This window comes from Felis catus, chromosome D4, assembly GCF_018350175.1.
Source record: "Felis catus isolate Fca126 chromosome D4, F.catus_Fca126_mat1.0, whole genome shotgun sequence".
Classification (NCBI taxonomy): domain Eukaryota; kingdom Metazoa; phylum Chordata; class Mammalia; order Carnivora; family Felidae; genus Felis; species Felis catus.
Genome location: NC_058380.1, coordinates 53425205 through 53451910, shown reverse-complemented (window position 1 = coordinate 53451910; position 26706 = coordinate 53425205). Strand labels below are relative to the sequence as shown.

The 26706-nt window shown below is 36.3% G+C and overlaps 1 pseudogene; it reads right to left on the bottom strand.

Moving 5' to 3' along the window:
• The window catches only part of LOC101099410, a 130867-nt pseudogene extending 105188 nt beyond the window's left edge, over positions 1-25679 (bottom strand).
• Between the last annotated feature and the right edge of the window lie 1027 nt (positions 25680-26706).

Below are 26706 nucleotides of genomic sequence, written 5' to 3'. Positions count from 1 at the left end.
GACGGCATCCCTAAATCCAATGTTGGTTCTTTTCTTTAGAATAGGGCTGATGGTAGAAAAGATAGTCCCAGGATTTGGCTTATTAATAGCAATGGGGATGACAGATCCCCAAAGTAATAAATACCAGATAGGAGCACATAACTCCCAGAAGCCATGATGCTACATTTCTCATAGCAAATGGCAAGGTTGGAGGGACTGCGATGGGCTGTACCTGCAGAGAGTTCTGGAGATAGTTAATATAACATGGTATTCTGTCTCAGGGGCAAAACACATGAAACAAATGAAGACACTACTTAACATCTACAAGTGAAAGAAAACACACATTTAGGAGCAAGAAGTTTATAGAAATTGCCCTAATAATAAATCGCAATCCATTTTTCAGTTACTTAGCTTAGGTCAGTATTCAGATAGAGTTTGTTGACTGAAAGTAAACTCCTAAGAGGAATGGCCCTACAACACTACATCACGTATATCTTATAATGATTACTCCAGCCCTGCCCAAAGAGACCTATAGCCGTTTACTTAGTTATATTTATTGTGGGCAATGGGTAAAAACCAGGACATTTCAAGACTGTTTGCACAATGAGTCTGAGTTGACATCGATAACTAGAGATCTCAGGCATCAACCCCATACCCTCTTGCAGTAGAAGCATATACGGGTCAAGTAATAACTGAAGTTCCAGATAAAGTTCACTGGCTTAATGTCCCACTTATAATTCTGACACTGGATCCTTGGCCTGTGGGATAAGGGCTGTCATAGTGAGGAAGGCCAAATGGAAGCCTCTGAATCTGTTCCTCCCACCAGTCAAGATAGTGAATAAAAATAATATGCATGCCAGAGTGGGAGGAAATGGTGATGGTGGGTATAAGTACCACCTTTAAAGATCTAAATGGTGTGAGGATGGTTGTCCTTATCATATTTTATATTTAATGAACCAGTCTGTCTCCTGTAGAAACCAGAAGGATTCAGGAGTAGGGGTACTTAACCAATTGGCAATTCAAATCACAGCTACCCTGTAGAACACAGTCTTGTTGCTCAAACAAATTAGTAAGACCTTAGATGCATGATATGTGGCCACTGATATGGCAAATGTATTGTTTTCTATTCCTATTAGAGAAAAGAAACTAATAGTATCCATTGATTTGAATGGACAACAATATGCGTTCACAATTTTGACCAGGGTTTACGCCCTGGCTATTCCCCTCTGTCATAATATAATCACAAAACATCTAGACCACTTACACATCTCGAGAAACATCAAAACATCACATTAATGTACTACACCAATAACATCATGCCTTGGTATACTAGATGCCATGATAAGACACCTGAATGGCAGATGGTGGGGTAAAGTCAGGGATTTGCACTTCAGGAAAAAAAATAAATAATTGGGAGCCAGTACTTAAGGGCAGGCATAACAGGACAATCCCTCCAAAGTAAAATACAAGTTGCTAATTCTCTAAGTTTCTAAATGTTGGTTTAAACTTGATATATGTTCTTTTTTTTTCAATAAAGTCTTAGAATAAAAATAGCCATATTCTTACACTTAAAGGCAGAGTGAATCTTAATCTGATCTAACAAAAAATATGTATATGCAATCTACTTATCATTTTCTTGTTCATTGAGCTTTCCCAGCTTGGATATCCAAATACATATAATTTAAATATATTAAATGAAATTATATTTAAATTTAAATGAAATTTAAATTTGGATGACTCCAAATTTAAACAATTTTAAATATATTAAATGAAATTATATCAAATTATCTTGATTTTATTATTTTTTTTAATTTTGGTTAAGTTCTAAGCAAAAATTAAATTTACTTTGACATTTTTGACCTGATTGTCATAGAAATTCATTTTTCAGTTTACTAGATTCTCATGGTGTTTGGATTAGCAAGGTCCTAAATATCACTGTTTAGTACTTTTCAGGTCAGTTTAACCAATGAAATTGGTTTTCCATGCGAAATACTTTCTAAACATTATAAAAAATAGGTTGAAACAGACTTGATTTTATTAAAGTAAGGGTTGCAATGTGTTTCTGGGGACTTAGTCATCTCTGAGAAATCCCAAGGCTTCACAGAATTCATCAATTTCAGTGACTTCATTTTTAAAAAAATGAAGAAAAACTTATTCATGAGAGTGACATAGTAGATAGTGGCAGGACTAGGCAAACTGTTCAGAGTCTTGCTTTTTAATTCTGGTGTTTACATTATATCAGAGTAGACAGGCACTAATGACTCCAAGATGATAAAAATTTGAGGTTAAAGTATTTCTGGCATATATTTCAAAATAATCCATTTAAAAAGGGTATATATGGCTGTAAACATCATTCCACATTTATGGCTCTAACCCCAATAATTATTTTCTGATAGAGTAATTAGCCCAATAAAAGTCATTTTCATTAGCACTTATTCTATGGTGCTGTAATTAACCCTTTACATTCCATCACCAGCTGCAATATAATAAACATAAACAACCTGAAATTTATTACTCCATGCTTTACCTAGCATAGAAATTGAGAGCTAATTATAACATAAGTAAATATTTGTTGGACTGATTAATCTTACAGTTTGTGCCATTTCTTTATACCTTTGTAACTAAAGGGATATTGACAAAGAAATAAGTATTTGTTAATGTTTATTTAATATTTGAAAGGTTTTTTTTCCATGTGAAAGTTTTCTTTTTTTTTAATTTATTTATTTAATTTACATCCAAGTTAGTTAGCATATCATGCAACAATGATTTCAGGAGTAGATTCCTTAATGCCTGTTACCCACTTAGCCCATCCCACCTCCCACACCCCCTCCAGTAACGCTGTTTGTTCTCCATATTTAAGAGTCTCTTATGTTTTGCCCCCCTCTCTGTTTTTGTATTATTTTCGCTTCCCTTCCATTATGTTCATCTGTTTTGTATCTTAAAATATTCATATGAGTGAAGTCATGATATTTGTCTTTCTCTGACTAATTTTGCTTAGCTTAATGCCCTCTAGTTCCACACATGTAGTTGCAAACGGCAAGATTTCTTTCTTTTTAATTGCCGACATATATATATATATATATATATATATATATATATATATACACACAGACACATATGTATATATACACACCACATCTTCTATATCCATTCATCCATCGATGAACATTTCCATACTTTGGCTATTGTTGATAGTGCTGCTATAAACATAGGGGTGCATGTGTCTCTTTGAAACAGCACACCTGTATCCCGTGGATAAATGCCTAGTAGTGCAATTGCTGGGTCATAGGGTAGTTCTATTTTTAGTTTTTTTGTTTGTTTTGTTTTGTTTTATTTACTTTTATTTTTTGTAATTTAACTTTATTTTTTATTTTTTAAAATTTACATCCAAATTAATTAGTATATAGTGAAGAAATGATTTCAGGAGTAGATTCCTTAATGCCCCTTACCCATTTAGCCCATCCCCCCTCCCACAACCCCTCCAGCAACCCTCAGTTTGTTCTCTATATTTTTGAGTTTCTTTTGTTTTGTCCCCCTCCCTGTTTTTGTATTATTTTTGTTTCCCTTTGCTTATATTCATCTGTTTTGTCTCTTAAAGTCCTCATATGAGTGAAGTCATGTGATATTTGTCTTTCTCTGACTGACTAATTTCACTTAGCATAATACCCTCCAGTTCCACCCACATAGTTGCAAATGGCAAGATTTCATTCTTTTTGATTGCTGAGTAATACTCCATTGTATATATATACCACAACTTCTTTATCCATTCATCCATCGATGGACATTTGGACTCTTTCCATACTTTGGCTATTGTTGATAGTGCTGCTATAGACATGGGGTCCAGTGTCCCTTTGAAACAGTACACCTGTATCCTGTGGATAAATGCCTAGTAGTGCAATTGCTGGGTTGTAGGGTAGTTCTATTTTTAGTTTTTTGAGAAACCTCCATACTGTTTTCCAGAGTGGCTGCACCAGCGTGCATTCCCACCAACAATGCAAAAGAGATCCTCTTTCTCTGCATCCTTGCCAACATCTGTTGTTGCCTGAGTTGTTAATGGTAGCCATTCTGACAGGTGTAAGGTGGTATTTCATTGGGGTTTTGATTTGTATTTCCCTGATGATGAGTGATGTTGAGCATGTTTTCATGTGTCGGTTGGCCATCTGGATGTCTTCTTTGGAGAAGTGTCTATTCATGTCTTGTGCCCATTTCTTCAGTGGATTATTTTTTTTTGGGTGTTGAGTTTGATGAGTTCTTTGCAGATTTTGGATACTAACCCTTTATCTGATATGTCATTTGCAAATATATTCTCCCATTCTGTCGGTTGCCTTTCAGTTTTGCTGATTGTTTCCTTCACTCTGCAGAAGCTTTTTATTTTGATGAGGTCCCAGTAGTTCATTTTTGCTTTGCCTTGCCTCTGGAGATGTGTTGAGTAAGAAGTTGCTGCAGCCAAGACCAAAGAGTTGTTTGCCTGCTTTCTCCTCGAGAATTTTGATGGCTTCCTATCTTACTTTGAGGTCTTTAATCCACTTTGAGTTTATTTTTGTGTATGGTGTAAGAAAGTGGTCCAGGTTCATTCTTCTGCATGTTGCTGTCCAGTTTTCCCAGCACCATTTGGTGAAGAGACTGTCTTTATTCCATTGGATATTCTTTCCTGCTTTGTCAAAGATTAGTTGGCCATATGTTTGTGGGCCCATTTCTGGGTTCTGTATTCTATTCCATTGATCTGAGTGTCTGTTCTTGTGCCAGTACCATACTGTCTTGATGATTACAGCTTTGTAGTATAGCTTGAAGTCTGGGATTGGATGCCTCCTGCTTTTGTTTTCTTTTTCCAGATAGCTTTGGCTACTGGGGGTCTTTTCTGGTTCCATACAAATTTTAGGGTTACTTGTTCTAGCCCTGTGAAGAATGCTGGTGTTACTTTGATAGGGATTGCGTTGAATATGTAGATTGCTTTGGGGAGTATCGACATTTCAACAATATTTGTTCTTCCTATCCAGGAGCATGGAATCTTTTTCCATTTCTTTGTGTCTAATATTTGAAAGTTTTAAAAGAAATATTTTTTAAAAATTTTATAGAACCTCAGGGCGCCTGGGTGGCGCAGTTGGTTAAGCGTCTGACTTCAGCCAGGTCACCATCTCGCGGTCCGGGAGTTCCAGCCCCGCGTCAGGCTCTGGGCTGATGGCTCAGAGCCTGGAGCCTGTTTCCGATTCTGTGTCTCCCTCTCTCTCTGCCCCTCCCCCGTTCATGCTCTGTCTCTCTCTGTCCCAAAAATAAATAAACGTTGAAAAAAAATTAAAAAAAAATTTTATAGAACCTCAATTTCATTTGTTTAATCTCTCTGTCCCATCTATTCCATGAGCCAAACTTTACTTTCAGACATAGTTTAAGAAGACTTTGATGCCTTATGTGTATTAGAAAATGCATTTTCTGAACAAATATTGAGCAATGACCAGGCAAGGCTATTTTTGTATTCATAATGGCTATTGGAAACACAGCAGACACACACAAAAATATGAAAACGTAGTTAGTATGAAGCTTTATCCTAAGTCTAATAGTCAAAAGAAAAGACTTAATCTTGTTACTGGTTGCACATTCAGAAGTGGGCATGTGTTTTGTATCTGTCTATGTGTAAATGTCAGTTAATGCACATGACAAGACTGGATTAATGCAATGTGCTGGAGAATGCTCACACATGTACAAGAGGGATACCCAACAGTGTCAATTATCGGTGGTCCAAAAAGTAATTTCACTAAATGACAAAAAATTCTGGATTTTTCTGTATTGATCCCATAGAAAAGCATGGCCCATATTGTCTTAATTATACCAGGAAGAAGCATCTCCTCTTCTATAAGAGAATCACTTTCCTTGTTCTCCCACTGGTTTCTTTGTCTATGATCAGAGAATGTGTAAATTATCTTTGCAACTACATAAATACATTTAAAGTTAGGAGTCCTTTACTTAGTAGTCTTGCCAAAAAATCAATTCTATTTTTACTCATAGCTATGCTTTCCGTGCTTTTTGGAAAGAAATACTTTTGCTGAAAATTCTAATGCATGCAAATTATAACATGGGTAAAGAATAGTTTTGTATAGAATTATGACCTAATCTGTACTTGAAACAATAAAGTCTCATGGTCCTTAAAAAGAATATTATTTGGAGCTAAGCAGCACTTTCTTTATCAAAATAACTAACACTGCAGCAATACTTTTTAATATGCATAGCAAAGTTAGCTTTCTCACACCTCAACCCTATCATAAGCAACCAAAGTCAACTGTGAAAATTTAAACACATTTTCAGATATTAGTGTTTAAGGCATAGACAACCATACCTGTGATACCACCTGAGCTATCCTACCTTGTTACCTTCTGCCCCACCCTTTCTATTTGTCATTGAGCTATCAAGAAGTGGTCCCTTGGTGTCCACCTTGGAGAATCCAAGTATGATAGCATCAACATGAGTGATCCTCTCCTGAAATTTTTGGAATTTCAGGTTATTTATTTATCTATGGAGATAATGCCTGTGTCCTCAAATTGTGATTTTCTTTTTTTCTTTTTCCAAAAATGTATCACACTGTGCACTGCCAGCCACTTCAGAGATTTCTCTGTGCAAACCATTGCATGAGTTTTATTTAGTTTTTATTTATTTTTAATTTGGGGGACTAAGTAGAGGAACTAATAACATAACTGATTGTTCCTTCTTTGGATTTCACTTTCATCTGTTCCTCATGCCTCTTTTTAAAATTATATTTAAATATATAAATATGTAATGTGTATCGCCTGGTGCAATACAGGTGCCTGGATGGCTCAGTTGGTTATGCATCTGGCTCTTGATTTCGAGTCAGGTGATGATCTCAGGATTCGTGAGCATGAGTTCAGCACCAGGCTCTGTGCTGACAGCATTGAGCCTGCTTCCAATTCTCTCCCTCTCCCTCCCTCTCTGTCCTTCCACCGTGTGCACATGCTCACTCTCTCTCGCTCTCTCTCTCAAAATAAACCTCTCAAATTTCTCTCAAAATATATGAAAAATATATATTTTAAAGTTTCTATGTATAATGTGTATGTATTTGTGTTCTCCTTTACTCTGTTAGCAGAGAAGGCAACTGAATACACATAACTCATCTTGAGGATTTTCTCCCTGAGCACAGAATGCTGTTTAAATTCTTATATATATGTATAGATTTCACTTTCAGGCACCTGGAAAACTACCCCCCCACACACACCTCCTTGTATGTAAGAATCTTTCCATTCTCCTCAAGCCTTGATATCAAGTGTCACTAGTTCTGTCATGAGGAACTATCCTATTTCCAAATTTGCCTACACAGGTCCAAAAAAGTGCTCAGCAAAACAGACTCCTTCATGGCTTCAATATCTTTCTCCTTCTGAATAGAGTATGAGATGGAAAATCAAACCAAGTAAACAGTGACGAAACATTTTCTATCACAACGGTATAAACTGTAATCTTGAGATGCTTCTCCAATCCTCTACCTATCTCTGAGAACTACAGTTCTACTTCAGAAGCATATAGATCTCAGGGGTTCTCTTCTCTGTCTAGACTCTAACTCTGTATTCTGTCATAGTGTGTCATGTTTCATTAAGCCTTGCTCTTTGTATGAGGAATACATCTCCCGATTGTATTTTTAAACTACAAGGATTTTGTTTTCTAAACTTCCTCTGGTAACCTGACCTTAGAACTTAAACCAGTCCCTCCCTCTAAATATTAAATTCCAGGGGCACCTGGGTGGCTCATTTGATTAAGCGTCTGACTTTGGTTCAGGTCATGATTTCACAGTTTATGGGTTCAAGCCCCATGTCAGGCTCTGTGCTGACAGCTCAGAGCCTGGAGCTACTTTGGATTCTGTGTCTCCCTCTCTCTGCCCCTCCTCCACTCACGCTCTGTCTCTCTTTCTCTCAAAAATGAATAAATGTTAACTTAAAAATAAATAAATGAATAAATGTTAAATTACCAATTATTATAAGTTGCCAGCACCTCTTTATAAAAATCTGGACAATTACCTTGATGATCTAATAAATATTCCTTTTAGGTATTTAGGCATCTTATACTTGAACTGGTTAAAAATCAAGTTCATCAGTCTGTACTCAGTAACTCTCCTGACTTTGTATTAAATAAAATTGTAATAATCCTGACTTTGTATTAAAGTTCTAAATATCCCTATACTTGAAATTTCAGAATACCCATTGGCACCCAATTTTGGTCCTCATATGTGATATCCAACACTTTCTTCAAATCATTTGGTGTCTAAATCACACTATCAGATATATAACAATATTTTTTCTCATTCCAGATATGTATTTGTGTTTTCCTTTACTCTGTCATCAGTAGAGGAAGGCAGCTGGGTACACATTACTCATCCTCAGTATTTTCTCCTTGGGCACAGAGTGCTATTCACATTCTTAGAGGAAGAAAAGAGCATTCTAAGATTACACTGAGAATTCATTTTTAATTGGGGATATAATAGATGCTTGGAATATATTGCCTTATTTAAACTTTCTAGAAATTGTAAAAGATATATAGTATTATTTCTTTACTTACAAATGACAAAAAAAATAGGTATGAGGGAGGTGTATTCATTTGCCAAGGTTGCCATAACAAAGCACCACAAACTGGGTGGCTTAACCAAAGAAATGTATCTTCTTATAGTTCTGGAGGGTAGGTAGTCTGAGAAGAAAGTGTTGGCAGGGTTGGTTTCTTCTGAGGATGGTACTCTGTCTTTAGCTTGTAAGGAGCCATCTTTTTTGTCTTCACGTGGTCTTCCTGAGCATGTCTGTGTCCTCATCTCCTCCCCTTACAAGAACTTTAGTCACATTGGCTTAGGGCGCACCCGAAGGACCTCATTTTACTTTTTAAAATACCTTATCTCCAAGCACAATCACCTTCCGAGGTAGTGGAGGTTAAAAGGGGACACACTGTGGGAGGGGGCACAACTTAGCTGATAATAGGAGGTCTTATCCTCAACAAACTGTCAAAGACAGAAAATGGTAGAGCCACAGAGTCATAGATGTATGCAACCATGCCTCCTGGTAATCGGTAAGGTATAGATTAGGAGTATTTAAGAGAAAAGTAAACTATCAATTATATCTCAGCATAAATGCACTGGGGATATGTCTACCAATTATATAATAACAATGCCTGTCTTAGCAAATGGAGTTTATACTTTTCTACAAAACTAAAGGCCAGAATGAAAGCACTGTTTTCTTTTCTTTTTCTTTTTATATGCCTCCCCAAAGAGGACAATTCTTCAGATGCTTCCTCTGTTAGTCTCCCAGACTTATTGAATTTTGCCTTTAATGTAGTAATTCAGGTAATTATGCAGATCTCAATCACTTTTCCATTGAGCTAAAACAGTTTTTATTTTTACTATGACATGCCAATCCATTTTATATTAAATTTCAAAACTTAGGGTTATAAACTGTAGCAGGATTTATAACAGATTATAACTGTTTATATGCAATTTTTATTACAAATATGTGGCCACAGTATTGGTTTTTATCTCATTTCTTTTTTAAAAAATTTTAAAATGTTTATTCATTTTTTAGAGAGAGATAGAGCATGAGGGGGGGAGGTGAAGAGAGAGAGGTTAGAAACAGAACTAGAAACAGGCTCCAAGCTCCATGCTGTCCGTACAGAGCCTGAAACAGGGCTCAAACCCACAAACCGTGAGCTTATGGCCTGAGCTTAAGTCAGACTCTTAACCGACTGAGCCACTGACATGCCCCTATCCCAACTTTCTAATATAGCATCTAATGAGAACCAATGAGTATTTGGGAATTTGTATTGGGTACTTTCAAGAACTTCAAAGAGTCTGAGATTTTTACCTTACTTACAGTTAGCTCGACACAGTTTCATGGATGCTGGTAAGAGACGTGAGACTCTTGGGTCAGAGACAAAGATTTTATACTCATTGCACAGCAAGCCCCATGAGCTTCATGTTCATAGTAGTTCTTTATATCTTGTAAGTCCCATAGGGAAGACTTGGACAAGCCCATGTGGGTAGTGTGCATACAGTAGATTTGTGTCACTGCTGAAGAACTCAGTACAGCTTATGAACCTTTGATAATAAGCTTCAGTAAATCTGCCTGATCTTTACCCTGCAGGAAGATATGAACAGAAAAAAAAAAATCTCCCCTTTAGTCTGGAAAGTGACACTATTTCTATCGTCTTGGTTTTCGCTCTTCAATCATTCTTGAAATGATAATGTGAAAGAAAAGTTGTCAGTGTCTCTGCTCGCAAGATGTGTGTAAATGCAAGAAAACCATACAGAATTGTGTTCCATTAGATTAATAAGAAAAGGGATCTTGTATCTGCTCATTAAAAGTCATGCATCATCTAGTATTTTTCATTCTGAGTAAATTTGTTTCAAAAAGTAAATAGCTTATCTTTAATTTAATGCTGCTTTTTAGGCCAGGCATGAATGATTTCCAAAGCAAGTCATTTCTGAAGCGTTCAGCAAAAAAAAAAAAAAAAAAAAAAAAAAAAAAAGTAATATGGTACAACTTCAGTAATTGCTACAAAAGTTGTATTTCACTCATGTATACTTACGCATAAAAGTCAATAAGAGTTTCCCCACATTCCAAAATGTATGTGTACATCTAATGCATCATTTAGTTCAACTCTTCATCTGAAAGGTAATATTTGGATAAGGTCATGTGTGAGCCATTTTTGTTCAAATAATGTTCTTACATTTAGTTAGAGCATGATATCAAATCCCTATTTATTGAGGAAGTACGTTCCTTATTTTATCTATTTAGTAGTGAACTGTAATTTGTAACTAATTAGATATGTGGGAAAGAAAGCTACTATTTTCCCTGTTCCTGTGTACATATACTCTAATTTCATGTTGGTTTTGTAATGGGGTGTGTGTATGCCATGCAATTAGATGCTGTCAACAAAATTGTTCTTTACTTAAGCTTATGAGGTCAGCAATGTAATTGCTGTAATGTGGTTGACCAAAGGAGTCAACTAATTGGACAGTAATGAATGATGCAATATCCCATTATCTCATCAAGGATGAAATTCCTTGAGGCTAGAAAACTTTTTTGTCTCTCATTTGTTTGTTTTGAGAGTCCCTACAAAGCTTTTATATTGAGAGGAGAAATTTGTTTAGTATTCACTTCTGGTTGGTAGAAATATTTGTGATTGTTTTCAAGTTCTGAGAAGGTTTTCTAGCTGGTTGTAATTAACAGGCCTCATTTCTTTATCTGCCTCCAGTTCAATGACAACTTAACATTATATGATGACTAAGCAATGTATCAACATGTTGCATGGACAGCTGTATGTTTGGGTTTTTTTCATGTGAAAGTGGTTTATTCTGAACACCACTATGTTGCCTAAAAGTAACTCTTTTAATAACATTTCCAAATAATTCCTCCTGTCCCTGTTACCTTATATAGAAATTTATAGATTAAGGAAATTTTTATCATAAACATCTTCCCAAATATATTACACATTAAAAGATTATAGGTTATTTGACTTTTATCTATCTAAATCTCATACAGAGGAAAGAGATACTTTTAAATTCCTCATTTTTTAAAAAAATTCAGTGTATTTTTAAATTATTGGAAGTCAATCTGATACTATAACTTTGATCTAAATCTGCTAGGTTACCCAGAAGCAGAAATGTTACAATCTTTATGTGTTTTATCACATAGTTTTTATCGCTTTAATATGATAATGGGTCATTCTCCACTCAACCACTGCCAAAGCATGACATTTTTACAATCCCCATTACCTCAGCAGTACACTTAAATTTGATTTATAGCTACTATTTTATGGCATGTTTGTCCTTAGGAGGCAGTGAGCAATGAGATAAAGAATATTAATGTGATTGGTTTTCAGAATAAATGAATATCTTGGTTGTCATAGTCTGGAGACACAATGCTGACAGCAACAACAAAAATATCAAATTGCCAAGCAAGAGAAAACCAGCATTTTGCTTATTCACAAATGTAAAAAAAAGAAAAAGAGAGAGAGAGATAGGCTAACACAGAAACAACTGGGAAAAGATGGATGAGTTATAAATAGAGATTCTAATAAGAAAGAATACGAAATGGAATTATATAAATGACAGAAACCATACCTCTCTCTTTTCTCTCTCTCTCTCTCTCTCTCTCTCTCTCTCTCTATATATATATATATATATATATATATATATATATTTATCAATACCTCTACTGATATATGTATATATATACATGATTTATAAATACCTCTATCAATACTTCTATTGATATATATATACATATAGATAGATAGATAGATATAGATACACACACACACACATACATGATTTACGTGCAATATGACAGAATGAAGAAATGACAACTGTATCTGGTTTAAAAATATGTGGAATCTTGAACAATTCTGAGTTGTAGTTGTCAGGGAAATGGAAGAAGAGGAGAGTTCACCTAGAAATAAGCCATGTCTTTCGAAGCATTTTTTTGAACTCTTAACACCTTTTCTCTTTCATGTTTTCCTACTTTGCATTCATATCCATGTCTAACTATATATGAGATTTTTATCTTTACATTGAATGTTGACTGACTTAAACGTGATCTGCGTATCATTGCCTGACTCATAAATGAAATGGCTGTGATTTGGAATTATTTTATGTTTCTTGTAGTGGATTGTTAAGGGTTATTTTTCATTTATTCAACTGGACTAATAGTCATTGACTTCAGCATACTATATGTTTAGATATCTTATTTGTAGTATTCATAATCAGTAGGAGATAGAATCTGTATTTGTAGTGTATGTTATGTTACAGGGAGTAACACATCCGATCAAGGGTGAATGAGGGATAAAAGTGAAAATGTAAAGTGGATTACAGTAAACTAATGCAGAATTTATCATTGGTTTCCATTTTAGCATTGATTTCAACATTAGTTTTTATTTTGATCTCATAATCTGTGATGAATAGACATAGCATATACCTGAATATCTTTTGCTAATTTAAACTATAATTGTGGAGTCCTCACCCTTGAAAAATATAATATGAATTTGACAAGATCATATATATATATGTGTGTGTGTGTATATATTTATATATATATATATATATATATATATATACTCACACACCTGTGTCTATTTATTATTTGTATCTACACACACACTAGCACAGGTCTGAGGCAGAATGCTTATATATGTCTATATCTATATATATACGGAGAGAGAGGGAGGAAGAAAGAGAGGAAAAGAGACAGAGACAGACAGAGATATATAGCAATATATAGACACAGATCTATGCAGATATATATGTAAATCCCCTTACTGCTACATAAGCTTTAATTTTTTTTAAGTTTTTATTTAAATTCCAGTTAATACACAGTGTAATATTACTTTCAGGTGTAAAATATAGTGATTCAACACTTTGATACAACACCTGGTGCTCATCACAGCAAGCACACTCCTTAATCCCTCCTCCTCTCAGGGTTACCTTTCCTTTTTTAAAAATGTTTTACTTATTTTTGAGAGAGAACATATGAGTGGGGGGTGCAGAAAGGGGGACTGAGGATCTGAAGTGCGATCTGTTCTGACAGCAGGGAGCCCAGTGCAGGGCTGGAAATCATGGCTCAAACTCACAGCTCAAATTCACGAACGATGAGATCATGACTTGAGTAAAAGTTGGGCACTCAACGAGCTGAGCCACGCAGGCATCCCTCAAGGTGACCTTTTCCTAAGGACACATAAGAGCATTCATACTTGATTATGCAAGTGAACTTTTTTCCCCTGGATATAGATCTATGTCTATGTTTTTAAGACTCTGAGGTTAGAATATATCCATGGTTAGCTCTGATTTCTAACAGTTCCAGGCATATTTCTTTACCAGATATTAATGTTATAATTCAAACCTTTTTTTAAATTTTTAAAAATTTTATGGTTGTTTATTTTTGTTTATTTTTTTAAAGTACATTATTTATTTAAATTCAAGTTAGTTAACATACAATGTAGTATTGATTTCAGGAGTAGAACCCAGTGATTCATCATATACATACCACACCCAGCACTCATTCAGACAAGCTCCCTCATTGACACCCATCCCCCATTTAGCCCATCCCCCTAGCCCCCTCCCCTCCAGCAACCCTCAGTTTGTTCTCTGTATTTAAGAGTCTCTTATGGTTTGCCTCCCTATCTGTTTTTATCTTATTTTTCCTTCCCTTCCCCTATGTTCATCTGTTTTGTTTTTTAAGTTCCACACATTACTGAAATCATAAGATATTTCTTTTTCTGACTGACTTATTTTGCTTAACATAATGCACTCTAGTTCCATCCACATTGTTTCTCATGGCAAGATTTCATTCTTTTTGATCACCAAGTAATATTTCATTGTATATATAATTTATATATTATATAAAATACAAATTATATTAAATATATATTAACATTATATTAAAATATGATATATTTTATGTTATATATACATATATTATATTATATTATATATATTAATGTAATATATTTATATATATTAATATATTAAAATTATATAAATCACATCTTTTTTTTTACTTTTTAAAAAATGTTTATTTAGTTTTTGAAAGAGAGAGAGAGCAAGTGGGAGAGGGACAGAAAAAGAGGGAGACACAGAATCTGAAACCAGCTCCAGGCTTTAAGCTATCAGCACAGAGCCTGATGCGGGGCTCAAACCCATGAACCATGAAATCATGACCTGAGCCAAAGTTGGTTGCTTACCCTACTGAAGTCACCCAGGTGCCCCTGTATCACATCTTATTTATGTCCTACGACTCATCAATTGCACTACTAGGTATTATCCAAAGTATACAAATTGCTGACTCAAAGGGGCACATGCACTCCAATGTTTATAGCAGTACTATCAACAATAGCCAAATTATGGTAAGAGCCCAATGTCCATTGAATGATGAATGGACAAACCAAATTTATTTAAATCAAATTATATAGGGTTCAAATTTAGATCCAATAGTATGACTGTTTTATCATATATAAACTTAACAATAGTTTTGGTTGAAAAGAAAGTACCACAGGTTTTTGTTTTTGCTTTTGCATTATTTTTTTTTTTTTAATTAGAAACTATAGGCATACCTGGGTGGCCTAGTCAGTTAAGCAGCAGACTTTTGATTTTAGCTCAGATCATAATCTCAGGGTTTATGATATGGAGCCCCCTGTTGGGCTCTGTGTTGACAGCAGGGAGACTGATTGGGATTCTCTCTCTCTCATTCTCTCTTCTCCATCTCGGCTCATGTTCTTGTATACACACATACACACACACACAAACTCTCTCTCTCTCTCTCTCTCTCTCTCTCTCTCTCTCTCTCAAAATAAAGAAACATTAAAAAATTAAAATGTACAGAAGATATTTTAAAGCACTATAGAGTATCAATTACCCAAAATAAATAAATGTTGACATTTTATGTTTTCACATGATATTTGAATATATTAAATATTGCATACAAAGTTTAAATAACTTTGTTTCCCTCCCTGAGTTCCCTCCCCTGTATTCTAGTGGCACCTGGGTGGCTCAGATGGTTGAGCATACAACTTCACCTCAGGTCATGATCTCATGGCTCTGAGTTCAAGCTCCACATTGGGCTCTGCACTGACAGCTCAGAGCCTGGAGCCTGCCTCGGATTCTGTGTCTTCCTTTCTGTCTGCCCCACCCCTCTCAATCTTTCTCTCTCTCTCCCTCCCTCCCTCCCTCCCTCCCTCAAAAGTAAATAAATAAAACATTAAAAAAAAAGAACAAGGTATCCTACAAGTCCATCTTTGTATATTTAATATATGAAAATAGACACATAAATGATAATAGTTACTAATTATATTCCTTGCTACCATTTATTTACTTATCTTTTAAAAATTTTATATATTTATTTATATTAATATAATTTATTGTCAAGTTAGCTAGCATACATTGTATACAGTGTGCTCTTGGTTTTGGGGGTAGATTCCTGTGTTTCATTTGTTATTAAATATTTAGTGTTTATTTATCTTAATATTTCCAGTATTCTGCTGTGTTAAACAGATTCCCTTTTCCACTGTTATCTTATACTGGCTTCAAGGTCATCTATTTCTCTTCTATAAATGGTTAGTTTATAAGTTTTAATTTTTTTTTAATTTTAGAGAGTACAAGTGGGGGAGAGGGGCAGACGGGGAGAGAGAGAGAGATTCATTTTTTAATGTTTATTAATTTATTTCTTTTGAGAGAGAGAGCCTGAGTGGGGGAGGGACAAAGAGAGAGGAGAGAGAATCCCACCCACACAGCACAGCTCCACACCCAGCACAGACCCCACTTTGGGCTTGATCTCACGACTGTGAGATCATGACCTGACCCAAAATCAAGAGTTGGATGCTCAACAAACTGAGCCACCCCAGCGCCAGTATAATTTTTTTTTCAGTGTCAACTAATGAATTTTCCTTTCTTTCTTCTTTCTTTTCTTTTGTTTTTCTTTTTTTTTTTTAAATTATATCCAAGTTAGTTAGCGTATAGTGCAACAGTGATTTCAGGAGTAGGTTCCTTAATGCCCCTTACCCATTTAGCCCATCCCCTCTCTTACAACCCCTCTAGTAACCCTCTGTTTGTTCTCCATATTTAAGAGTCTCTTCTGTTTTGTCCCCCTCCCTGTTTTTATATTATTTTTGCTTCCCTTCCCTTGTGTTCATCTGTTCTGTGTCTTAAAGTCCTCATATGAGTGAAGTCATATGATATTTGTCTTTCTCTAGCTGACTAATTTCGCTCAGCGTAATACCATCTAGTTCCATCCACATAATTGCAAATGGCAAGATTCATTCTTTTTGATTGGCAAGTAATACTCCCTTGTATATGTATATACAACATCTTTATCCATTCATCCATCGGTGGGCATTTGGACTCTTTCCATACTTTGGCTATTGTTGATTTTTATCAAATTGTTCTTATCTTACTATATATAAGGACCTTTGAATATAAATCTGATCACCTTTCTCCATGTCACTCTTAATCCCCATCACCTATTTCACCCATCTCCCTACCTACCTCCCCTCTGGTAACCATCAGATTGTTCTCTATAGTTAAGAGCATGTGTATGGCTTTCTCTCTGTCTCTGTCTCTCTCTCTCTGTCTCTCTGTCTCTCTCTATTTTCTTTTGCTCATCTGTTCTATTCTCAAATTCCACTTATGAGTGAGATCATATGGTATTTGCCTTTCTCTGACTTATTTTGCTCAGCCTTATATTCTCTAGCTCTATCCAAGTTGATGGAAATGGCAAGATTTCATTCCTTTTATGGCTGAATAATATTCTGTTGTGTATATATACCATCTGTTCTTTATCCATTCATCGATCAGTGTATACTTGGCTGCCTCCATATCTTGGCTATTGTAAATAATGCTGTAATAGACACAGGGGTGCATGTATCCCTTTGAATTAGTGTTTTCATAGTTTTTTGGGTGACTATGCAGTAGTCAAATTACTGGAATGTACGATAATTCTATTTTCAATATTTTGAGGAACCTCCATACAGTTTTACACGATAGCTGTACCAGTTTTCATTCCCACTAACATTTCATGAAGGTTTCTTTTTCTCCACAACCTCATCTACATCTGTTGTTTTTGTGTTTTTGATTTTAGTCCTGCTGACAGGTGTGAGATGATATCACATTATGGTTTTGATTTGAATTTCCTTGATGATGAGTCATGTTGAGCATCTTTGCATGTGTCTGATGGTCAACTCTATGTCCTCTTTGGAGAAATGGCTGCTCATGTCTTCTGACCATGTTTTTGATGGATTATTTGTTTTTTGGGTGTTGAGTTGTATTGGTTCTTTACATTTTTTGGATACTAACCCTTTATCATATATATCATTTGCAAACATCTTCTCTCATTCAGTAGATTGCCTTTTAATTTTGTTAAACTTTTTTATTTTAGTGGGGTCCTAATAGTTTATTTTTGGTTTTATGTCCTTTACCTTAGGAGACATGTCTGGAAAAATATTGTCACAGCTAATGTCATTGGCATTACTGCTTCTGTTCTCTTCAAGGATTTTTATGATTTCAGATCTCAGATTTAGGTGTTTAATCTATTTTTAGTTTATTTTTGTGTGTGGTGAAAGAAGTGGTTCGGTTTCATTGTTTTGCATATGGCTGTCCAGACTTCCCAATACCATTTGTTAAAGAGACTGTCTCTTTCCCATGGCATATCCTTGCCTCCTTTTTCAGAGATCAATTGACCATTTGGTTGTGGGTTTATTTCTAGGTTTTCTGTTATATTTCATTGATCTACATGTCTGTTTGTATGCCAGTACCATACAGTTTTAATTACTAATGTTTTGTAATATAAAATCTTGAATTGTGATACCTTCGGTTTTGTTTTTCTTTTTCAAAATAGCTTTAGCTATTCAAGCTTTGTGGTTTCATAAAAATTTTAGGATTATTTCTTCTAGTTCTGTGAAAAACACTTTTAGTGTTTTGATAAGGGCATATTTGTAGATTTCTTTGAGTAGTATAGATATTTTAATAATATTTAAGTCACACGTTCTTGGTGTGTTAACCAACTATCCCAGGTCCAGTGGTAACCTAATTAGTGCCCATGCGCCATGGTGGCAATTGGTAGATATTATCCAAACATTGATAACATCAGAGAATGTAATAAAATTAGTAGTAAAAAAAAATAAAATAGTAGTAATAAAGTTAAAATTCTTCACCTCCAGTGACAATTTCTACTCAATTTCCTAACTTATTTACCATTAAACTGTAAAACTCTGTAAAGGATGCCTGGGTGGCCCACTCAGATGAGCGTCCTACTTCAGCTCACGTCATGATCTCACCGTTTGTGGGTTCAAGCCCCGTGTAAGGCTCTATGCTGATAGGTTGGAGCCTGGAGCCTACTTTGGATTCTGTGTCTCTCTCTCTGCTCTCAAAACACTCAAACTCGTGCTCTCTCTGTCTCTCAAAAATAAATAAACATTAAAATAACAACAATGACAGAAAAACTGTATCCAAATACAAGTTCTTTGAGGGAAACAATATATCCAATCAATCTTTGTATCACTCAATATCTACTGCTGTGCCTAAAACAAGGTATATAATTAATCTATGTCTGTTTAAATTAATTGAACTCAGCTTCCTTATCTCCCAACCTCAGAACCTCAGTTTTTTTCTGCAAACATTGAAAAATGATTATACAAGTAATACTAAAGGATTAGATAAGTGGTAGAAAGATTTGTTAGTAATTATTTCTAATTTTTAAAAAACATTTATTTATTTTTGAAGAGAGAGAGAGAGAGAGAGAGAGAGAGAGAGAGAGAGAGCGCGCATGCGTGAGCGGGGGAGGGGCAGAGAGAGAGGGAGACACCGAATCCGAAGCAGGTTCCAGGCTCTGAGCTGTCTGCAGAGTCCGACCCGGGGCTCAAACTCATGAACTATGAGATCATGACCTGAGTCGAAGTCAGATGCTCAACTGACTGAGCCACCCAGGTGCCCCAATATGTTAATAATTATTAAGAAGAAATGGACTACTAAGAGCTATCATATTATAGTGAGTAAATAAAAATAAAATAAGCGTGATATTTAATATCTGAGGACCTGGAAATGATTCTAGTCAAATCATTTTAAATTCCCAACTGTTATATTCTTATTTTAAAATAAAAGTATTAATAATGCTTCCCATGTATAAATTTTAAAGTTAGTGTGAGAAATGATTTTGTGAATTATATGATTCTTGTTAAGTGTTAAGTTGGATCTGGCTTACAGCGTGCCTAACCATATCATTTACTCCAGGACCACTTGTATTATATAAAAAGAGGACATCTGTAGCAGGCACTGCTTAAGTCAAAGCAACTAGACAGTGAGAGACATACATCTTGCATATATTTCCATATGGCCAATATTATGGCCATAATAGGACATCATTAGTCTTGCCACACTCTTATTTAAAAGCTGCTTTAAAAAATGGTCCTACCTCTCATAGGTATAAGCATTGTTATAACTTTAAGTTGCTCTTACGCTGTGGTCTCAAACATTAAGGTTTACCGAATCACCAAGAAGTCAGGTTAAAACTCACACCCCTGCCCTTTCCACTCACTCTGCAGTTTTTGTTTCCATAGCTCTGGGATAGGGCTCAAATATTTCCATTTCTGAAAGATCCCAAAGAATGCTGATGCTCCTGGACTGGGAAGTGCATTTTGAGAATTTCTGCTCTCAGGCAAATATGGTCACTTTGGTAAATTAATAGGAGGTAACAAATATTAATTGCCCAACAATGTTTTAAGAATTTTAAGTGTCTTATCTCAGAAACTGTTGGCAACGACTATATAAAATCGTTATGCAATTTCTTTACATTTAAACAATTTCCCTAATGGCATGTAGCTTATAAATGCCAATGCTAGGATTTGAACCCAGGGATTCTGGCTCCAGAATCAATTCAGGACTCAAGAATCCATGTGCTATATCATCACCTTAAGCTACTTTTCAAGCGTCAGAAGAATTGATACGAGGAATCCTGTCACTGAACCCTCCTCCCATGGCCTGTTTCTCTTCCCTTTGACATTTCTAGCTCATCTGTGCTCTGGGTTTTACATTACAACTGGAATGGATTTTTTTCCCCAAATTTTTATCAACCCTTCATTGCCTGCCTAGGGCAATAGATTTTAAGTCACATACTAAACCTGACTGTGATCAGAAAATTATTATTATTATTATGTTAGATATATTTTTAAGTGATCTATCCACCTGATAATGAGTCTCAGACTCACAGCCCTGAGATCAGGAGTCACACGCTGTCCAATTGAGCTAGCCAGGCGCCCCCGACCAGAAGATTATTAATTCCCACGCTTGTCTCTATTCTTCATTTTTGTCATGTTAAATTTTGGTAATTCCAAGTAATATTTCTGTTCTATTTTTTTTTAAATAATTCAATCCTATGTCCTTTTTTGCTAGTGGTTCCAAGACTTTTCCCAGGATACCCTGCTGGCTCATGCTCTTATGCTTCTGCCTTGTCTACCTGATGAACTACTACTTATCTCTATGACCTTAAATGAGTCATCTCCTCTATGAAGCCTGAACCTTCTCCTTCAGGCAATTATTTCTTGCTGATTCTTAGTCTGTACATGTAGATTCTGCAAGTCAAGGGCTAGTGTCAGATCAGTATGGCAGAGAACTAGCCTAGAAAAGAGATTCGGGTATCAAACGGCAAATGTTTATTTATTTTTTATTTTTTTAATGTAATTTATTGTCAAATTGGCTTACATACAACACCCAGTGCTCATCCCAACAAGTGCCCTCCTCAATGGCCATCACCCATTTTTCACTCTCTCCCCCACCCTTCCATCCACCCTCAGTTTGTTCTCTGTATTTAAGAGTCTCTTTTTTTGTTGTTTTAAATTTTTTAATGTTTATTTATTTTGAGAGAGAGAAGGAGAAAGAGGGGGAGAGAGAGAGAGAGAGAGAGAGAGAGAGAGAGAGAGAGAGAGAGAGAGAGAGAGAAAGCATGAGCTGGGGATGGTCAGAGAGAGAGGGAGACACAGAATCTTAAGCAGCCTCCGGGCTCTGAGCTCTCAGCACAGAGCCCGATGCAGGGCTTAAACTCGCGAATCGTGAAATCATGACCTGAGCTGAAGTCGGACGCTCAACCGACAGAACCACCCAGTTGCCCCTGTATTTAAGAGTCTCTTGTGGTTTGCCTCCCTCCTTTCTTTTCGTAACTATTATTTTACCCTTCCCTTCCACCATGGACTTATGTTAAGTTTTTCAAGATCCACATATGAGTGAAAACATAATATCTGTCCTTCTCTGACTTACTTCACTCAGCATAATGCCTTCCAGTTCCATCCACATTTCTGCAAATGGCATGATTTCATTCTTCCTCATTGCCAAGTAGTATTCCATTATATATATAAACCACATCTTCTTTATCCATTCATTACTTGATGGACATTAAGGCTCTTTCCAGAATTTGGCTGTTGTTGAAAGCGCTGCTATAAACATTGGGGTACAAGTGCCCCTATGTATTACCACTCCTGTATCCCTTGGGTAAATTCCTAGCAGTGCTATTGCTGGGTCACAGGGTAGATCTATTTTTAATTTTTTGAGGAACCTCCACACTGTTTTCCATAGTGGCTGCACCAGTTTGCATTCCTACCAACAGTGCAAGAAACTAAATGTGAGACAGGAAACCATCAAAACCTTAGAGGAGAAAGCAGGCAACAACCTCTTTGACCTCAGGCACAGTGATTTCTTACTCAACATGTCTGCAAAGGTAAGGGAATTAAAAGCAAAAATGAACTATTGGGACCTCATCAAGATAAAAAGCTTCTGCACAGCAAAGGAAACAATCAACAAAACTAAAAGGCAACCAACAGAATGGGAAAAGGTATTTGCAAATGACATCATATAAAGGGCTAGTATTCAAAATCTATAAAGAACTCACCAAACTCAATACTGAAAAACAAGTAATCTAGTGAAGAAAGGGGCAGAAGACATGGATAGACACTTTTCCAAAGAAGACATTCAGATGGCTAGCAGACACATGAAAAGATGCTCAAGGTCACTCATCATCAGGGAAATACAAATCAAAGCCACACTGAGATATACCACCTCACACAGTTTACATTGGCCCAAACTGTTAATGTTTAACACAGACATGGCAGAGGCTCTCTACTTTCCCTTGCCATCAAACTTTCTTCCTTCTCCTTTTGTCATTTTTCTCTCCAGACTTTTTTTTTTTTTTGGCAACTCCTCCTGAACATTGATAAGGCATAAGGTTTGCCGAAAACAATTTAAAAAAAAAATAAAAGCAAGCTCTTGAAAGGACTGTTTGGTCAGGATGGGATTGTGGCAGAGATACCGAGCAAGAGGCATGAAAAATTGGGATAATGCTCAATATCCAAACTCCAAGCACAAGCGTTCTAGCAGTTGTAGATGAAAACTGATACTTGAGCCCTATCACCAGAACAAGTTCCCCTGTAGGCTCCGCATCCTATAGAAGTTCAGCCCTGCTTCTACTGGGAGAGCACCTGCTACGCATGTCTCCCTCATGTACGTTCATGCATGAGCTGAATGAAGCCTTTAACATCTTTTTGAGTTGCTCAAATTCTTTTGACAAGAAGAGAACCCTAAAATTTAATCTCAAGGGAGCTATTTAATAGCTGATTCATCTAGGGAAAATTAACCCACACTTGAAAGTTTTGATCATTATCCAATAAAGTATAGATTAGAAAATTAGACACTATGTATAAAACATGAGGTAGGTAACTCCCCTTACCCTTTATTTCTCAATTATTCCATGTACGATAATTATTTAAACATTTATGTTTTTTTTTTCCTCTTACTGGATCATGAGTTGTTAGGAAAGTGAAAGAATGGGTTTATTCATTTTTTTGGGTATAATGATCACTTACCACATACCTAGTATGAAAGACACAGCAATAACTGCTGTATGTTTTCTGAATAAATACATGAGCTGTGGGGCATTAATCTCTGCCATATATATATATATATATATATATATATATATATATATATGGCATATATATGGCATATATATATATATATAATACATATACATACTTGCAGCACATACAGCCATTTAATAAAAGAAAATACTAAAAGTACAAATTAGATGTATGTTTCTAAAATAAGTGTATGTAACTTATTTTGCGGGAAGAATTGGAATGTCTTATTTAACCTTCATCTCTTCCTGTTCCTTTTGGTAAAGAAGACACCTTTCCAGTAACCAGTGCCAATCCTTCCAGTCCTGCCCCCAAATTCACAGATTCTTCTTCATTCTCGTTGTCGAGAAATGAACACATGCTTGTTTCTAACCCTGTCACTGTACAGACGAGCACATGTCCGTGAGGAGGAGGATACGACTATCCAAACAGGGCTGGGAAGGAGGTAGCATTGAAAAGCTGCTCACTGGCACTTGATACTTTCCCCAGGTCATCTCATCTCTCCCTATGTCTTCAGTGATTTTATAAATGTATAGGGCAGTTAATTTCAGAATCTATTTTTCCCGTGCTCCCAACCCTTCTGGATTATAATACCGATTTTCGATTTGAACACATTCTTAATTAGACAGTGAAACCAAGAGTGATGAATCAGCAAACATCAAATTTAGTAAGTCCAGGGGCACCTGGGTGGCTCAGGTGGTTAAGCAACCGACTCTTGATTTCAGTTCAGGTCATGGTCTCAGGGTCGTGAATACAAGCCCCGCCTCGGGCTCTGCGCTGAGCGTGAGGTCTGCTTGGGAGTCTCTCCCTCCCTCTCTGTCTGCTTTTCTCTCTCTCTCTCAAAATAAATAGATAAATAAATAAATAAACTTAAAAACAACTTAGTATGTCCAAAACGGAACTCATATTTCTCCCTCAAATATATTCTTCGTTAGAGTTTATATCTTGTTAAGGGAGTTTTTCTAGGAATCCAGCTAAATCTTGGGGGTCATCACGACTCCCTCTTCATTCATGTCATCGATTAGTCATATTATCTTCATATTCCACCTCATCAATATGTCTAGATTCTGTCTCTTGCATACCTCCACTACCTTGCTTCAGAACTTCGTTATTCCTTAACCTGGCATTTTACGGCAATTCCTTAACCAGTTTCTCTGCTTACATGTAAATATGACTTTAATTTTATCCTGCTTCTCATTTACCATAATGTAATATGCATTCCTCCTCCCTCTGTCCCTTTTGGACAGAGCCTGTGTTCTGGCCGTATTTATCTATTTAGGATTCCCGGAATGTCCTGTGCCCTTTGACAAAGTATGCCATTTATGCAATGTTCTCATTGCTTGGCCTATTTTACATTCACATTCTCTTGCTGGCAAGGTTTCTAATTACCCTTCAAGGCTCAGCATTAATGTCACCTTTCTCTGATATCTTTCCTGGTACCCTTGACAAGATTAGTTTTTCCTCCCTCTCTAATCTCAGAGTAATCTATACATATACCTACTATGGAGTCTATCAACACACATGGCCGTTTCTTTATGCGTCCTTCACTCTCTCCCAGTTAGACAGCACTGCTATTCTTTGAGGTTCTGCCTCGCATGGACTGTACAATTCTTTTTCCCCTCGGGGAAAAGCAGATAGCTTCAGATATCTGAAGCTCTAAATTAATGTTTGAAATGTTTTTGAATGGATCAACACATTCCTACTTTCCTGTTCCACGTAGTGCGGCCAAACAGTGAGGCTCTTGAAAACCTGTACAATTTTTAAAAATAAGAATATGTACATATATTATGTTATTACCAAATATTTCTCTAAAGGAATATGCCTTTTTATGTGTGTAATAAATGGACACCTTTCAGACAGAATTGTATTAATATCATATTACCGACATTGATTTTTCAGTTCAGACCTCTGTGCTGATGCATTGTCTATATTAATATGCCAGATATATTTTATAACTTTTTATTATACTCAAAATTCCTATATTAAGTCCTATTATTGATATTATATTGTAAGCCATAAAATTTCACTAGAGTTTAAAAAAAAAACAAACAAAAAAAACAGTTCCTGAGAGTTTGACACATAAAATTATAATCCTATCTGCTGAGTTAGACTTCATCCCACTGACTGATAGCCCAAAGTAGTTCAGACCGCAAATAGGAGGCAAATTGTATCCTACAGCAAATTGAGCTCTGGATCTGCTTGGACAAGACTGCTGGGCACCAGTGCCTGATGGTACTTGAAACATGTGCTGTGGACTGTGGCCTGTCGCTGCTCCTGAATGCCGCCATTTTGACAGGCAGCACCACCTCCTATGGTCATGGACCCTGCAGCTAGATAGCATTACATCCATCAGCATCAGCCAGGAAGGTTCACCATTGCACTGCTTACAGGGAAGAATTTCAACTGTTTTGCAGAGCACTGGTGCATCTTACGAGGTACTGTGTTCCTAGGCACCCTCACGACTGCTTACTACCGTTGCTCCTTCTTTCTTCAATGCACCAAAACTCCTGCTGAGGACTAAGAGGCCTGCAAGGAATCACTGCATCTGGGTCCAACTGTATTGTCTGAAGTATCCAGGTGTTTGGTCAGCACAGACACCAGTGCTAGGGTATGCTGCCAGCTTTCACTAGGCATTCATTGCCCTGCTGGGGTTTCCCAGGTGGGAAGGAGAACGTGTGCTCTAGAGACTTCATTTTCTTGAGGCTGAGCTGCGTTCCTCAGGGAAGCGCTAAAAACCCAACAGTATAGGTCCAAGCAGTGTTAGTGGCATTCCTTATGCTGTGGTGTCGCACAGCTCTATGAACAATTCGGTATCTTCTCCTGTTCTTCCCTCGCTTCTTCTTCCTTCTGTGATCTGTACTCACAGGAGTTCTTACAAGTCAAGAGACATTTAATTCTGAAACTTCATGCCATAAGTCAGACTCACTCCATCCTCCATTTTTCAGTTCAGTATTTACTAAATGTTGTTCTGTGACACATTCTTGATCAGATAAATTAGGGGGAACATGGCACACTAACAGCTTCATCATGACATTTATTACACACACATATGCCTGTAAAAATCTCTGTGAAATGCTGTAGTAAGGGAATCAGAACGTCTTTGCTTAATCTGTCACATTTCATAACTTTTACAACAGAATTTTCTGTGCATGTGTGGGTGTGTGTTTGTATGTGTAAGCGTATTGATAGAGTCTGTGTCTGTGGACACATTGGATTAGTAGGATATTTATTTATTTATTTATTTATTTATTTATATTTTTAATGTTTATATTTAAGAGACAGAGAGACAGAGTGTAAGTAGGGAAGGGGCAGAGA